We start from the raw sequence: 15,752 nt of genomic DNA, 5'->3' as shown, positions 1-15,752 counted from the left end.
GTTGTGGTTGTAGAGGTGGCGTGGACCCTTCATTTCATGAGGTAGATGGTAGAAGCGGTTCGTACCCCTATGATGACTGGTGGAATGAGATGTGGCACCTTTTTTTTTTGAAGAGATTTTTTCCAATGATAGTGATGATGTGGTTATGTGAGCCAACGTGATGACATGACACTTTTTTTTTGTTTTTTTTAAATTGAAGTCTTTTTTTTGTGTTTGGGAAAATTTTCTCCTAGGGAAAGGGTGTAGGCGAAGAATTTTAGCGTTAAATGGGGAGAAAGGTTAAAAGTGGCCTTGGGGGTTGTGCATGCGTGTATGTGTGGGTACACATGTGGGTGAGTGTTGGTGTGTATTTGCCATTGGCTCGTAGGTGCATGTGTGTGCTCGTAGGTGCATGTGTGTGCAAAATTTTTGGTTGTTTTTAGTTTTATTTTGGGTTTCAAGTTTTTTATTATCATTCTCGAGTATATGAAGTGTGCTACGTTATATATGAAGAACAAGGTTTTAAGTTTTTGGCTTACCATGTAGCAGTACTGAACGAAGGTGGAGAGTCGCTTATCCATCCATGACAAAAGCCTTGATGTCACTAATGTCACCTTTAGTGGCATGCTTGATTGAGCTTTGTCTTTCTAGTTCTAGCTGGTGGCGATTTAGTGTTGTGGTGTGGCGTACACGGGTGTTGTGGGATCGTGGTGATCTTTTTGAGCCTTTGGGTTGCTTAGTGGTGCCACGGAAGTGTGTGCACAACACTCTTTTTGGTTTGGCAATATCACTAACCCATTGTTCTTCATTCCTACTTAAGATTTGGGGTTTGGCAGTGCCAAAGAAATGGCTTTTTGTGTCCACTCTATCTTTGGTATGGCATTTGATGGCGTGGTTGCAGAGTCTTGTGGTTTGGGTTTTCTTGACGTCCAAACCCAAATGTAGGGGTTCTATTCATAGAAGCCTTGTGCTTCTAGCACCTTGGTTGGGACCTAGTGGAATGTCGGCGGGTTGCCGACATTACACTCGGTTGCCGGGCTTGAACTGGCATTTGAGGCTCGCTACCTGATTTGGCTTTGGAGATTGGGGTGCAGTATGAGGTTTTTGGGACCCAAACATAAGGGTTTTCATCATAGAAGTTTGGAGCTTCTAACATCTTAATAGGGATCCAATGGGGCTCAAGGTTTGGATAAAACTCTGTTACATAATAGGACTCCTACTTTTGGCAAAATGGTGGCTGCCATGTCTTTGTATTGGCTAGCCAAGGTACTCTTACTTCTTCTTGGTGACCTCCCTAAAGGGTTTGTTGAGGTTGATGTTTGGTGGGTGGCCTTCATCTTCACCGCCTAGCTTTTATATCTCCATAGTGGTTCGAGGGGATGGTCAACACGGCGGTGGGGTGAGAGTAGTGTTGGGTGTAAGGAGTTACTTGAGGTGATGGCTTGTAAGTGGAGGCTTGGGATGTTAATAGTCGGTGTAGGGTGCCCTCATCCACCACCAAGGGTACGAGTAACCATTCCATGGGGAAGCTCGATTGCTACCGTTCTTTTTTGCAATTGACTACACAATCAATGTTGGGTTGCAATAATCCATCCCTTCCCTGGATGATGTTGTCTTTCATTATATCTGTGGGAGTCACATAAAACTTACAAAATGTAGGTTTACTTCCAATATAAAATTCAGTTTCACTCTTTGCATGCCAAATCTTTACAAGGGTGCTCTTTATAGGTTCCTTTTTATGAAAACATAGGTGCATACCGTCATGAAATCCATGATAGCTTCCACACTAGTTTTATTATCTTCCATGAGCAAATTTGGAGCACTACCCCTTTCTTTTTCTGTGCCCAAGAAGGCATCCATCCTCAGCCCATGACCACTTAGCCCATGCTTGGACAAGCTTGATCCTCTTTATGTTCCTTTGGGATTCTCATATCCCACCATTACATTGCATCCCTTCTTCAAGTTGAATACTATCTATGCTTAAACCAACACTTCAATGATGCAAGGACCCAAAAACTAACCTTCTCTTGAGGCATAAACTTCTTCTTCTTTTTGTCTTCAAAGTAGCTTCCTTTATGATGGTGTAGACTCCAAAACCAATCACACTAAGCTGACGCAACGCTTATTCATGATTGAAAACCCAATCACACAAGGATGACGCAAAGTTGATTCATGATTGAAAAACAAATCACATTTACATACACAAAGGTAACTATTTCTTGCAAATAAACTTGAAAACAAGGAAGACTCATCCCATGGATCGAGGCATTCTCACGAACGATTTTGACACAACTTGCTGGACCATGTCAATTGATATCTATAGCTTCTAAGCAAGATGTGGGATGTTGAAGATGAGGGCTAAGAATATGACCCCCTCTCAGAGCCTTCCGACTCTCAGGATTATATTCACATTCTTGGAACCATGGACACTCTTCCATAAAAGCTTGGAATAGGGTTGCACGATTGGACGGTGTCAAAATCACATCTATGTTCACTCTTGATGCATTTGAAACAGAATCAAGCGGTGGTGGAGGCCACTTATCTTAATCTCAAACTCTCCTAGAAAGACCACCTAGTTACATGGCCCACCTTAGTTACATGGCCCACCTTAGTTGACACCACGCCTAGCCACAACGTGTTGTCTTGGGCGACATTGACCTCATTAGGCCACACCCCTCCCACCATCCGTAGAGAAACCATTATTACAGTAAACACTTCCCAATCTCCATCAGGCTATTTTGAAACTGAATTTTATATTGGAACTATGCATGCTGTGAGTTCAATGGCAAGCCACGAGGCCATATTGATGGCTATGTAAGCCTCATGATAGAGGATGGTTGGTTATGCAAGAAGAAATATGTTGGGAAAAGAAGAGAGATGCCATAATGATAGAGCTAAGAAGGCTGCATTACAACACTTTGTATGCTTAACTCAGCAGGGCAGTGAGCATGTTAACCATTCATATCTGCCTAAGGAAAAGGCAAATATGTTTGTTCATTGATGTGAACATGTCTCTCAATATGATGTCTTCAAGAAAGCCAAAGTTCACCTATATGGAAAGATGCATCAGAGGCAAGTGACAAGAAGTCAAGAAAAGTGGGGAGAGAAGGCAATTTGACAAGATATTCTCAAAGCAGACGTTAACCAGATAGGAGGATGTGTTTAGCATGAGCTACACGGTTTGAAAGATTGAGTAGATGACGGCTACAAGTCTCATTATATGAGAGAGAGCACAAGTGGAGCTAATGTTGCATGAGCTAGTGCAGCTAAAATTGGAGATACTAGGAGGAAGAATATGTAGCCCCACATACTCAGCGCGGCTATGGTACGCGCCTCGAAAGACTCGTATTTTTTAGACGTTAGAGGCGTGTTAGAGGCATCTATATATATATATATATATATATATATATATATATATATACATATATATATATATATAGTGATAGATAGATATAATATATATAGTGAAAATTGAGAGAGAGACTAGAGTGTGTATGTATGAGCCTTGAGGGAGGGAGAGAGAGGGTGCGTATGAGAGGGAGAGAGAGTGTGTGTGTGAAAGAAAGAAAGCTGTATTAAACGTCTGCAAAAGGCTAAAATGACTTATGAGACCAAAATAGTCCATCATCATCATCTGGATACATCATCAAGATTCAAGGGTACAAAGGAAAATGAAATGAACTGAAATGAACCGGTAGAGTATAGAGAGAGCTCCAAAAGTGGGTATAAAAAACATCATCATCCTAGTGTGTTTGACATCATCATCCTAGTGTGTTTGAAGCTTGAAGTTTTAACTTTGGGTCTTGAAAAAGGCTTAAGGGAGGGAGGGAGACAACGAGGGAGAGAGAGAGTGTGTGTGTGAGAGGGGCTGCCTTGGGCCCTTTAAGCCCTCGTCTAAAGAATACAACCAGCAAAAAAAAACATTTTTTTTTGTGGATGCCTCGATCAGGCAGTCGTACACCTTGTACGCCTCTAACCATTAGAGGCGTGCCTCGTAACAACTATGCCATTGTAACACCTAAGCTAAAAGAGAAGACCTTGCCATGGATAAGGATACCATATTCGTTTGTGGCTTAAAAATACCTTGATGAGAGGTAGTGCATATGCCTTTGATAAAAATGTATGTGGTCAGAAGATGCCCAAATGGAGGAATTTTCCTGGGATCTTTTTTCCTTTGACGATCGAGGGGGGTCTTATGGAAGATGCAACATGCTATTTTGTGGCCAAGTCAAACTGTCATTTTTTTGATAGGATGAGTGAAGCCCAAGCTGTGGTGCTCAGGCCGAGAGAGCCATGTATGGAGTCTAGGTGGAGACCATCCCATTCCAAAGCCAATCATAGAGCCAATGAGAGGACCTCACTGCTCCACAAAGGCCGTGACCAAAACTGTAACCACCACAAGAGGCCACAAAAAGAGTCAGTATTGGAGAAATCCAACCAAATTTCACATTTCTACATGTAGTGAAGGACAACTCAAAGGAAGGTGAAAGTTAGCTTCTATGTTGAGAATCTTAGGTGCTAGGAATAGTCTTGGTAATTGCTGCAAATAATGAGAGTGGTTAGATTAGGGAGGCTCAAAATAATCAAGATAATCCATGATTTTAAGAGATGTGGACACCAATAAGTACACTTAACCAAATGTGTTGCAGTATGGTTTCAACCATACAATGGGAGGCTTCTAATATGGATAGCCTCTAGCCAAGACTCTTTAACATATAGCATCCTTATCCCTCTATAAGTTGCCACCTTCCACGCCATGTGTCCACACTCTACACTCTCCACTTTCCATTTGACTTTATCATCCACATGTTTATCCTTACAATTTTGCATTGCACCAATTGTGTATTTTTTTCTCTCAACACTCATCAATGCTAAATTGAGAAGAAATACTACATGCCCATAACTCCCCCCTCAATCACAAATTTGGTAACACCATATTTTCTAACACTCCTCCCCCTTGATGTTACACTCCAATAATCTCACCAATTCTTCAACACCTTTTCTTGTTATAGAACTTAGCATGCCTCCCTCATGGACACAACTCAATGCACACATACATGCCTCCTTTAGGTGAATTTCCATTTTAAGGCTCTTTGTGGCATGGGCATGGCATCCCCATATGAACATACAAATGGTCTCGTCTTAAACTCCATGCATGGCTCTCTCGGCCATTACATGACTTATAAAGTAACTTTCTCATAAGCTCTTGGGCTCGTTTCATTCACTCTTTCTTCAACATGGGGTTTCTCTTTGAGTTTCTTAGGAAACTTTTTGTAGTCAATGGGTTTCTTCTCTTTGTTGGGAAGATCTAATTTGAATGGGAGATCACTCTTTGGGAAGATCTGATTTGAACAAGAGATCACTCTTTGACTCTACAATGAGGGAGGTAGCTTTGGAGCTATTGACCAAACCACTTTTAATGGTCACGACATTATTACCCTTTGATAATTGATTATGTGTTGCTTTCTGTGTTCTCGAGGGCCTCTTCTTTTGGGCATCTGGTTTTGATTCTTTTGCCTTTTTAGGGGCTACTGTAACCTTTTGGGCTTGCATCATAGGCTCTTTGTGCTACTTGCTTGACTTGGATGTGTTGAGAATCCTGCTATGGGATTGATCATGATGATTAGCAACATAGATTAAGCATAACTAAGGTGGGTTATACCACACCATGAAATCCATGAGAGAGAAAGAGAGTAGCACACCCAACACACAGTCTCTATTGCATATGCTTGTATCAACCATACAATGAAAGGCTTCTAATATAGACAGCCATTGACTCAATCTCCTTTACACATTATCATGCCATGTGGCAACTCCTTTTCCACATTCTTTTATGTGGCTCTCACCATTCACACAATATCATTTGTCGCATTCTTATCTTTCCACAATATCTTGTACGTCTTACGGTGCATTCATACACTCAACCAAATAACCCAATCTTTAGTTTACATTGCATATTTCAACACCCCTCCTCAATGTAAACTTGGGTGTATTCATACAATCTCGCCAATCAATTTGACCGACTCACCTCTCACCCCTCCTCAATGTAAACTTGGGTGTATTCATACAATCTCTCCAATCAATTTGACCGACTCACCTCTCACCCCCAATAATTTGGCATTGCCAATCTCAACACTCCCCCTCAATGCAAATTGGAGTGTTCAACAAGTGTGTGTGCATGTGTCTACCATCCTAGACACGAAGTCCATTTTGAGCCCACTTGCTCATAGCGGAACTGCTGAGTCGAATTTGAACATAAATGATAAGGAGGGAAGCAACCCATGAAGTGTGGCGCCTATGCATGCACAACTCAACGCACACCACAATTACATCCTTTTTGAGCACCCACAGGCTTGGGTAGAGGACCCTTATAAAATCTGGGTAAAAGAAAAAAATGTAAACATTTTGCGGGTAGCATACCCATACGGGGATGAGTGATTTCCATATGGACATGTATGCATAAATGCTTTAAACCATGTGAAGCCGAGGGGCTTAACAAATAAGTGGTGGGAATGATCTTGAAACCCTAAGGTTATCCAAAACCTTATCATCAATATTCTTGAGCTTGTGGTGGGCTAGCCGCATTCTGCACTCTGTGCAATCTCTCTCTTTTTTGTTTTTCTCTCTCCTCGGCTACCTCCGCCCGTCTATGGCAGGCACCGCCTCTCTACGGGTCGCGCTCCTCTCGAGCTCTAGCAGCACTTGTTTGCTGCTATCTGCTACACGCTCTACTGCGCCTTTTTATATACGCTTCCCCTCTACCGGCTACAGCTACCTCTGCTTGTTGTCTCTTCTCTTCGTCTATTGCCATAGCCATGGCTGCGTAATCTCACCACTGAAAGAATGAAAGCTGCATCATTCCCGTAGTTTTCTACTTTGCAACAATGGTGATGGCATTTGTTGCCGCTTTTGCTTTGGCTGCTGGTGCCTCGCCCAGCCGCGTGCTTTTGTCTTGGCTGGCACCTTGGTTGCGCAATCGCGACCAGCCAGCCCTTCTATCTTGCCTTCATTTTTGGTTGGGTTGTGAAGCCGCCTTTGAGTTTGCCATTTGCGTAGAGCTGCTACAGCCTTCTCCTCCTGTTGCACCTCGATGTTTGTTTCTTGAAGTTGCCATTGACATATTCTCGTCCTCCTTTTCTCTTCTAGTAGTTGCAATTCACTGGTATGTGTGCTTGAGTTGCCTTCAATCTCCACTTCATCTACAAGCTTTTTTGTGCCACTTACTCACTGGTATGTGTGCTTGAGTTGCCTTCAATCTCCACTTTCTACAAGCATTCTTGTGCCACTTACTTTAGGTGCTTGCGCTTCTTGCTCCTATTTTGCCATGGCACGTCTTTCTTATCCTACTAAGGACAACATGCTTTTATATGCCTTCACAAAAAAAACTTGGTTGCATTCTCATTAGTCCTTTCATAGACAAGGCTTTACAAGAACCTTTCTCTTTGTTGCAATTTCTTGCATTTCCTCCCTTTGAGGTATCCAAACACACGAATGTCTAGCCAAATCCATGGCCACCACGCCATCTATGGCTTCTTCTTATTGGTAGAGAAGAGGAAAGGTCCCCTTCTCAAGCTTTCTTGCCAAGCTCCAATTGTGCACCCTTTTGTGCACTACCATTGTGCTTCCCTTCTTGAAGCACTCAACTATATTTTCTTCCAAGTGAAAGCATTCACATGCTCAACCTTCTTTGAGCAATTAACACCACCAACATAAATTTGCAACAATATATATGTGCTTCCCTTTTGAAGTATCTCTCTACCAATAAAATCAGCACCAAAACATAAACTTGCAACCATATCAAATAATTTTCAGCGATGTAGAGATTTTGGAGGCTACACCAAAAGGAGCTGCCATAAAGAAAGAAAAAGGTATGCTGAGAAGAAGGCAGAGCTACCGTCATCAATAATATCAAGGAATTTGGCTGTGTAGACACTATGTGTACTGCAAAGAGGTCTTACAAATGTATGCAAGTTGCGTAAAGCCTTATATGGCTTGAAACAAGCACCGAGAGAATGGCATGATAAGATAGCACAATATCTTATCATCATTGGCTTTTATGTGGCAGATGCTGATCATTCACTCAATGTACGAAAGAGTGATAGGGGCCTTGTGGTCATCACAATCTATGTGGGTGACTTGATTGTTGGGAGTGATAGTGGAGAGGAAGTTAAGAGCGTGAAATGTCTCCTCAAGCAGAAATTTGACATAAAGGATGAGCTGAGATACTTTCTTGGCATTGAGGTTATTAGGACGAACAAGGGCATAACAGAGACAATATGCATTGGACATTCTGTCCAAATATGGTATGGCTGGTTGTAAGTCAATTTTTATGCCATTAGATTCAAATGGCAAGTTAAGTGCAGTTACAGGTGAGATTTTGGAGAATCCCACTGTGTACAGGAAGATAGTGGGTAGATTAATCTACATGATGATCACCAAGCTAGATTTGAACTATATAGTTGAATTGGAGAGTCAATTTATGCAGGTTCCTTGGAAGCCACACTTGGATGGTGTGAGATGCACATTGCGCTATGTGAACTCTACATTAGACTATGGTCTCTTTTATGAGATTGGTACGGAGTTATAAGTGTTTGGATACACTGATGTAGATTGGGCTGGTAGTATCGCAGATAGGAGATCTACCAGTAGATTTATGTTCTCCTTTGGGAGTGGTGCTATGACATGGAGTAACCAACAATTTCCTTGTCGAGTATAGAGACAGAGTATATGTTAAATCTCCACAGATCTCTCTAGCTAATCACTATGCATAAATACACATAATCCAGGCATATACTTATCCACCCCCTCACCCCCGAGCCTAAGAGTGCGCACATCAAAGTAATGAAGATTCCCATACCTAACCTTGGTGTCCCCCGTATCACCAAGAGCTATGTCTTCAATCCAACAGCACGTATCTCTAGTATGAAATGGCAAGAGAGTAGATACTATGCTCTACACAAGAGAACATCCCTTTAGAGTGCTCGATGCTCCTATTATATAGGAGAAAGTGACTCTTGACTCTCCATTTCCATGTGTGACTCTTGGTTGCCTGACCCTAACCTCAACCCAAGGTTAGGTCTAACCCTTGTCCCACTAGAGCATGTTCCCATACTCCTATGCTCACATGCCTAGGGTGGTTTAGCCTCCTAGTATATGTACATACTATGATGTGCACATACTCTTGCAATGAAAAGAAGGAAATCTGTGCTGAATGTTTTCAACTCACTCTCGAGTCGAATCCTTGATTTCCTTATCTATCCACTTAATTTTAACCTCAGGGATTGAGCGATTACGAACCTTTTCAGGCTCATGTGGAACATAGGATAAATCCTTGATCTCAACAAGTTTGCGACAGTTAGTAATTGTGTTATCCTCACCTCCCAGCTTCTCTTTTAGTGTGCTGACATGAAACACTAGATGAACTCTGACACGTGGAGGTAGTTTTGGTTCATATGCAACCGTGCCAATTCGTCGTATAACTCGGAATGGACCATAATATCTAGGAGATAATTTTGAGCACTTTCCTGTTGATAAAGTTTGAGAATCTTTAGGAACTTTCAAATAAACCAATGCTCCTGGCTCAAAAGACCGAGGTGAGCATCCCCTGTCAGCATAAAACTGTGCTCTATCCTGAGCACTCATTGATAGAATCCTGAGCTTAGGTCAGCATTTCCTACATATCATGCAAAAAATCCCTCGAGGCATCAAGCTCAATGTTCTTAAGACTGACATCAACAGGTGCCTTGGGTTGATACCCATACATAAGCATGAACGGACTATAATCTGTAGCCGTATGCTTAGAACTGTTATAAGCAAATTCCATCATTGGAAGATAACTTTTTCCAACTTGATGGTTTTCCAGAGATATACGCACAAAGAATCTCCTCTAAAATCTGATTCACACGCTCTGTTTGCCCATCAGACTGCGGGTGACTAGAGGAACTCATACTTAAAGTAGTTTCCAATTTCTTGAAAACTCCTTCAATTCCGGCTGATCACAAATGTACTGCAAAGACTGGTGATCTGTAAAGACCATAAACTGAGACCTGTAGAGAGATACTGTCTCCTTGTCTTTAAAGCATAAATGATTGCATACAACTCTTTCTCCTAAACTGGGTACCTAGTCTATGCATCGTTGAGTTTCTTACTCTCGAAGGCCACACTCTTCCCATCTTGGAACAAAGTTGTGCCTATCACAAAATCACTAGTATCAATCTCAATGATGTAAGGCCTGCTAGGACCAGCGAGGCTAACATAGGAGCATCTCGAACTTTATTTTTTAAAGTATCAAAAGTTTCCTGTAGCTTCTCATTCCACTCAATTGGAGAATTAGACTTCTTATTTTTACCCCTAAGAAGGTTGGTAAAAGGCACTGTCAACTTTAAATAATCCTTGACATATTTTCAAAGAAACACCATGAAACCTAAGAGAAAGATCTTAACTGCTTGACCGTACGTGGAACTGGCCGTTCTAAAACCTATTGGATTCGATCCAAATCCATACTTAAGTCATCTCGAGAGATCTTATGACCCAAGTACAACAATTCCTTCTTGAAGAAATCACACTTAAATAATTTACAATACAGTTTCTCCTTCCTGAGCTTTCCTAGAACCACTTTAAGATGATCCTCATGCTCAGCCAAAGTTTTACTATGCATCAAAATGTCATCTAAGAAAACCACCATGCATTTTCCTAACAGATCCCAAAATAAACCATTCATCATCTGTTGGAAAGTTGCTGGTGCATTAGTGAGACCAAAGGGTAACACAAAAAATTCGTAAATGACTGTAACGTGTTCTAAAAAAAGTTTTAGGAACATTTTCCTCTGCAATATGAATCTGATGATAATCGGTTTGCAAATCAAGATTTGTGAAATACTTAGCTCCTTGCAATCTATCAATAAGATTTCTTGATCTAGGCAATGGGTATTTATTTTTAATTGTAACCTTGTTAAGACGTTTGTAATCAATACACATCCGCTAAGTACCTTGATCTTTTTTCTTAACTAGGAGAAGTGGTGCACCCCAAGGAGACTTACTTGGTCAAATTTGACCCATCCTCAAGTATTCAGCTAGTTGCTTGCCTACCTCGCCTTCCTCAATCTCGCTAAGCCGATACGGAGGAATACTAACAAGTACTGCACTTGGTGCTCAATTTTATGGTCCACCTCTTGTTTAGGAGGTAATCCGTGAGAGGTAACTCATCAGGAAATACATCCTGAAATTTGCTCTTAATGGAATTTAACACTTTACTTTTCCAAACATCTAAAGAAACAGTGTTAACATCAAAATGAACACATGACGACACTGGATCCATAACCAATTGAAAAGTTCATAGTTAAAAAGGTTTTCCATTAACTCAAGCTCATTAATGAAACTTTCCTTGGGTACAACAACGTTTCCCTTAAGAGTAACAAGGTTTCCACATTGTGACAGAAAGACATCAAATGTTTGACCCAGTCAAAGAAAAATCTTTATTTTTTCGATGAAACCATTCCATCCCTACAATGATGTCTACATGACCCAAGCTCATGACATGAAAATCAAGTCTTGTTAAATCCCCATAGACCTCTCTAGCTAATCACTATGCATAAACACACATAATCCAGGTATATACTCATTCACCCGACCACTCCTGAGCCCAAGGGTGCACACCTCAAAGTAATAAAGATCCACATACCTAACCTTGGTGTCCCATAGCACCAAGAGGTATGTCTTCAATCCAGCAGCACGTGGCTCTAGTATGAAATGGTAAGAGAGTAGATACTATGCTCTACACAAGAGAACACCCCTTGAGAGTGCATCATGCTCTCTTTATATAGGATAGCTCTCAAGTGACTCTTGACTCTCCATTTCCATGTGTGAGCCTTGGTTGCCTGATCCTAACCCCAACCCAAGGTTAAGTCTAACCCTTGTCCCACTAGGGCATGTTCCCATGCTCCCATGCTCACATGCTTAGGATGGGTTAGCCTCCTAGCATATGCACTAATATGATGTGCACATAATAGTATAGGGGTGCTTCAATGGCAGCATGTGAGGTAGCTTGGTTGCGCAAGTTACTTGGCGATTTGGGGTTGTAGGTTGACAAACAGGTTATCATCTATTGTGACAACCTTAACAATATACAATTGGCAAGGAATCCAATTTTTCATGAGCAAACCAAACACATAGAGGTCCACTATCACTTCATCAAAGAGAGGATCTTAATAGGAGACATTGATCTCATGTATGTAAGCGTAGAGGAGCAAGTAGCTGATATTTTCACGAAAGCCCTAGGAGTAGCCCAGAAAACGGGGACGATTCCACCTCCTTTTTTTGGGATTTTCTTAACGAATTTTCTAACGGGGTCAAGAGAACTAAACTATCCTTCACCTGATTAAACCATATAGAAGGAAAACTATTACAGACTTAACTTGAAGAAATCAACGCTTTTTTCGTAATCGAAATTAGGCACAGGCGTTGATCTAATCATTTGAGAAAGTCTTCATGTTTTTATTTAACTACTCCAATTCTAAGCGTATTCCTATTATTTCAATTTCATTATTAAAACTCCACTGATTCCAGTCTAACCCCATCCGGCCCATGGGTTAGCCACCACCCCCAACCACTGGAATTAGTGGAACCAGATAATTACTCACCTACCTATAATTGAATGCCTTTCTTAACTTTTGCTTTCGAATACAGATACGCACACACTCCTCTTTTACAAACTTTAACATATAAAATAATCCATTAACAAATAGTTATTGGTTACAGATGTCATAACTCAAAAATTCCATCCAATCCCTTGTTTCTCAAAAAATAGAATCACTCTGGACTCTCCGTTGAGACTAGATGGTTAGCAACGAGATCCAGTAAACAGATTACAATAATCATTTGTCCATCATACATATCTTACATGACATACGCATGGGTGTCCTGGCACCGCGAGCCCGTGCATCGCCTGGTCGCAGAACCCTCCAGGATCCTCCTTAGGTGTCCTGGCACTTCAGTTAGGGACCGCTTCGTTGGCCCTCGTCCATCGTACCGGAAGCGCACCATTTTAACCGTACCGAGACTGGTCAAGACTTGGGCAGGCTTTGGCGCGCTGTCGTGACGTGGGCGGTGTCGCTGGGAAAGCGCGAGGCTTCTGGCTGTGAGAGTAAGTGGTTGAACTTCAAGGGGCAGCACCAACAGAAGCTGGTATCATCAAAGATCGAGTACCCAACTATACATGTGCATCCTCAAAGCCATTATTGGACACATGATGCATATAAAAAACTGACATTAACATGGCTTGTTTCATCTCATATGGCTTTGCATTCCAGAAAGTCACCTCATGGTATTCACATGAAAGATACACATGGCCATCATGGAGCATCAGTGGCTCAACATCCAACAAAACTATAAAATCAAACCCAACATAAACACCTCATATACATGACCAAACCAACCATCTTATGGTTTCAAAACCCAAGAAAAACCTTAACGTTGTGACCTCATGATCAGCAGCAAACTTCTGAGTATACCAGCGGAATACAGGAACCAAGAGAAAAAAAGAGCACCAAGTATTACAGGTGCAATAACCACTCATCCAAGCACCACGTGAAATACTCTGTAAGGCAAATCTCGGCTGGCAGAGCCTGTGATAATCTTCTTAAATGCATCAGAAGTCAGCTCAAACTGCTTGTGGCTGTTGACGATCCACTCACCGAAGCGAAGAAAAGGTACTATCAAGCTGAGATCCACAGGGGTTTCAATGAAATTTTCTAGCATAAGGGTGGGTGTATGACACCTAGACCCCAGGATAGCAGCAGCTACACCACAAAGGAATACCGTAACCCCCCCACTGCAGCTTTAGCCCGTCCCTCTTAGTCGGCACCAGTGAGTCCCCAGCAGCTCCACACAGCCCGACGGCTCTCTTCATTGTCCCCTCCACAGAATGACCAAGGCCCCTCCTCTCTGGTTGTCAACCTCCCTTTTCAGATGGCTGCGGCTACGTCCTTCTGAGAACCTTCCCCCCTACACACACCCTTGACTACCACAGCTTGTCCGCCTTTTCTTCAGCAGAGAGGCCGTCCCTTGCCTTCCTCTCGGCTCTGTCCTGACGTCCAAGCTGCTCTCTGTCAGGCGGCTTTAATCACCTTCACACCTTTGACTGAGATCACATACAGGTTCTTGGCGCCAGTATTGTCTGCGCAGTTCACAACGGCACCCCTTCACACAGCTGCGCCTAGCTGCCCACATCAGCCAGTTACCTTCGCCTGAGAGCCTCCTCAGCAAAGCGACCCCCACACACAAGGCTACCTCCCCTTCTGCAGCAGCTACCGCGCCGTCCTTGGAACCCCTTCTGCCAAAAACCAGACCATCCTCTCTTCCACTATCCAGCGGCCCATCCTTCTTCGCCAACTTTTCAGATTGTGTGCTGTCCGCCTCCTTTTCTCTAGTTACCTGCAGCGTCTCTCCCCCACTGATAAGCACCGCCTCCTTTTCTCTCTGGTTTTTTCTGGTCATTCCCCGCGAGGAAGTCTGCATCCACACCCTTTTGCAGCTAAAATCACGCTTTTTCCATTTTTCATTTCTTCATTGCGCCTACCATTCCACGCGTGATTTTTTCAAGCAATATTCATTAAAATTTAACTATAGCCTTGCTAAGGTCTCCCTCACTACATCAAGGTAGGCTTCATTTGGTAACCTTATTGCATATATGACCTTGCCATCTAAAGCATACGATCAAGACCACAACCGTTGTGCACCATAAAGTCCTCTGCCTCAGTGCTAATATCAACTCAACCAAGTTAGGCATAGCTTATGATCATTTCACCATCTCATGGAATCAAATAAGCAGTCGAATCACAAGCATAATCCAGTCCTATCAAGGCACAAGGTGTCTGCTAGCTCCAAAATTCTCCATAAGCATAAAAAAAAAAAATCCTCCACAATTCACACCACACTGTCAGAAGCTTCGAGACCTGGCTGAGCCTCAGCTCATCTTATTGAACCTTATCTACAATATGAACATATATACTCAGGCATCATATAATGACTCATCATGGCACTTAACTCATGCATCTGGATTTGTATTTGATGGCCTCACATGCATGATTTCACACCATAGACGTGCCGTGGCACGACATCCACCCCCTCTAAACCTGCACATCCTCTGGTATGTGCCACACAGGTCCTGTATCTTAGCAATCACATCTGAATGGTTCTGCTTTCCCACCTGGATCAAATACCAACCGCTTTTGGCATATGTGCCATATCCTTTGCTCATATGAAGCCCTATCCTCACTTAGATTCCCTGCATATGCATAATTGCCCTCATCATTCAAAGTGGGATGCTCTTCAAAATGATTTGCTTTAAAATTTTCCTCAGGCCATGTTTGAAGCCTTTGCACCACATATTGTATGGCCACACCAAGTAACAACTGCATTAACAGTATGGAACACACACTTGGTAACATCCCATCCAAATCTACCTTGCCTGGATCTAGCTCACCCACTGACAAACATTCATTCTTCTCATCCAAAGACGGGAAAGCATCAACACATACAAAATCCAACAAGGCATCATCGAGAATAGCCTCCAGATCTGAATCAATCTCATCACAATCATTTGGCTTACATAACATCTGCACATCCTCACTTGCAACCGACAGTTGACTAGCATCAAGCATAGAAGAGCCCAAAGCTGATGGGGATCTATTATATACCATGAAATCATCCAATGCATCATCTAGGATAGCATCCAATCCAGGATCAATCGCATTGAAGCCATTATCATCTTGCAAT

This window comes from Cibotium barometz, chromosome 24 (assembly GCF_041138505.1).
Source record: "Cibotium barometz isolate CiBa-2024 chromosome 24, ASM4113850v1, whole genome shotgun sequence".
In the NCBI taxonomy this organism is placed as follows: Eukaryota; Viridiplantae; Streptophyta; class Polypodiopsida; order Cyatheales; family Cibotiaceae; genus Cibotium; species Cibotium barometz.
Note: the sequence above shows the minus strand (reverse complement) of the source record.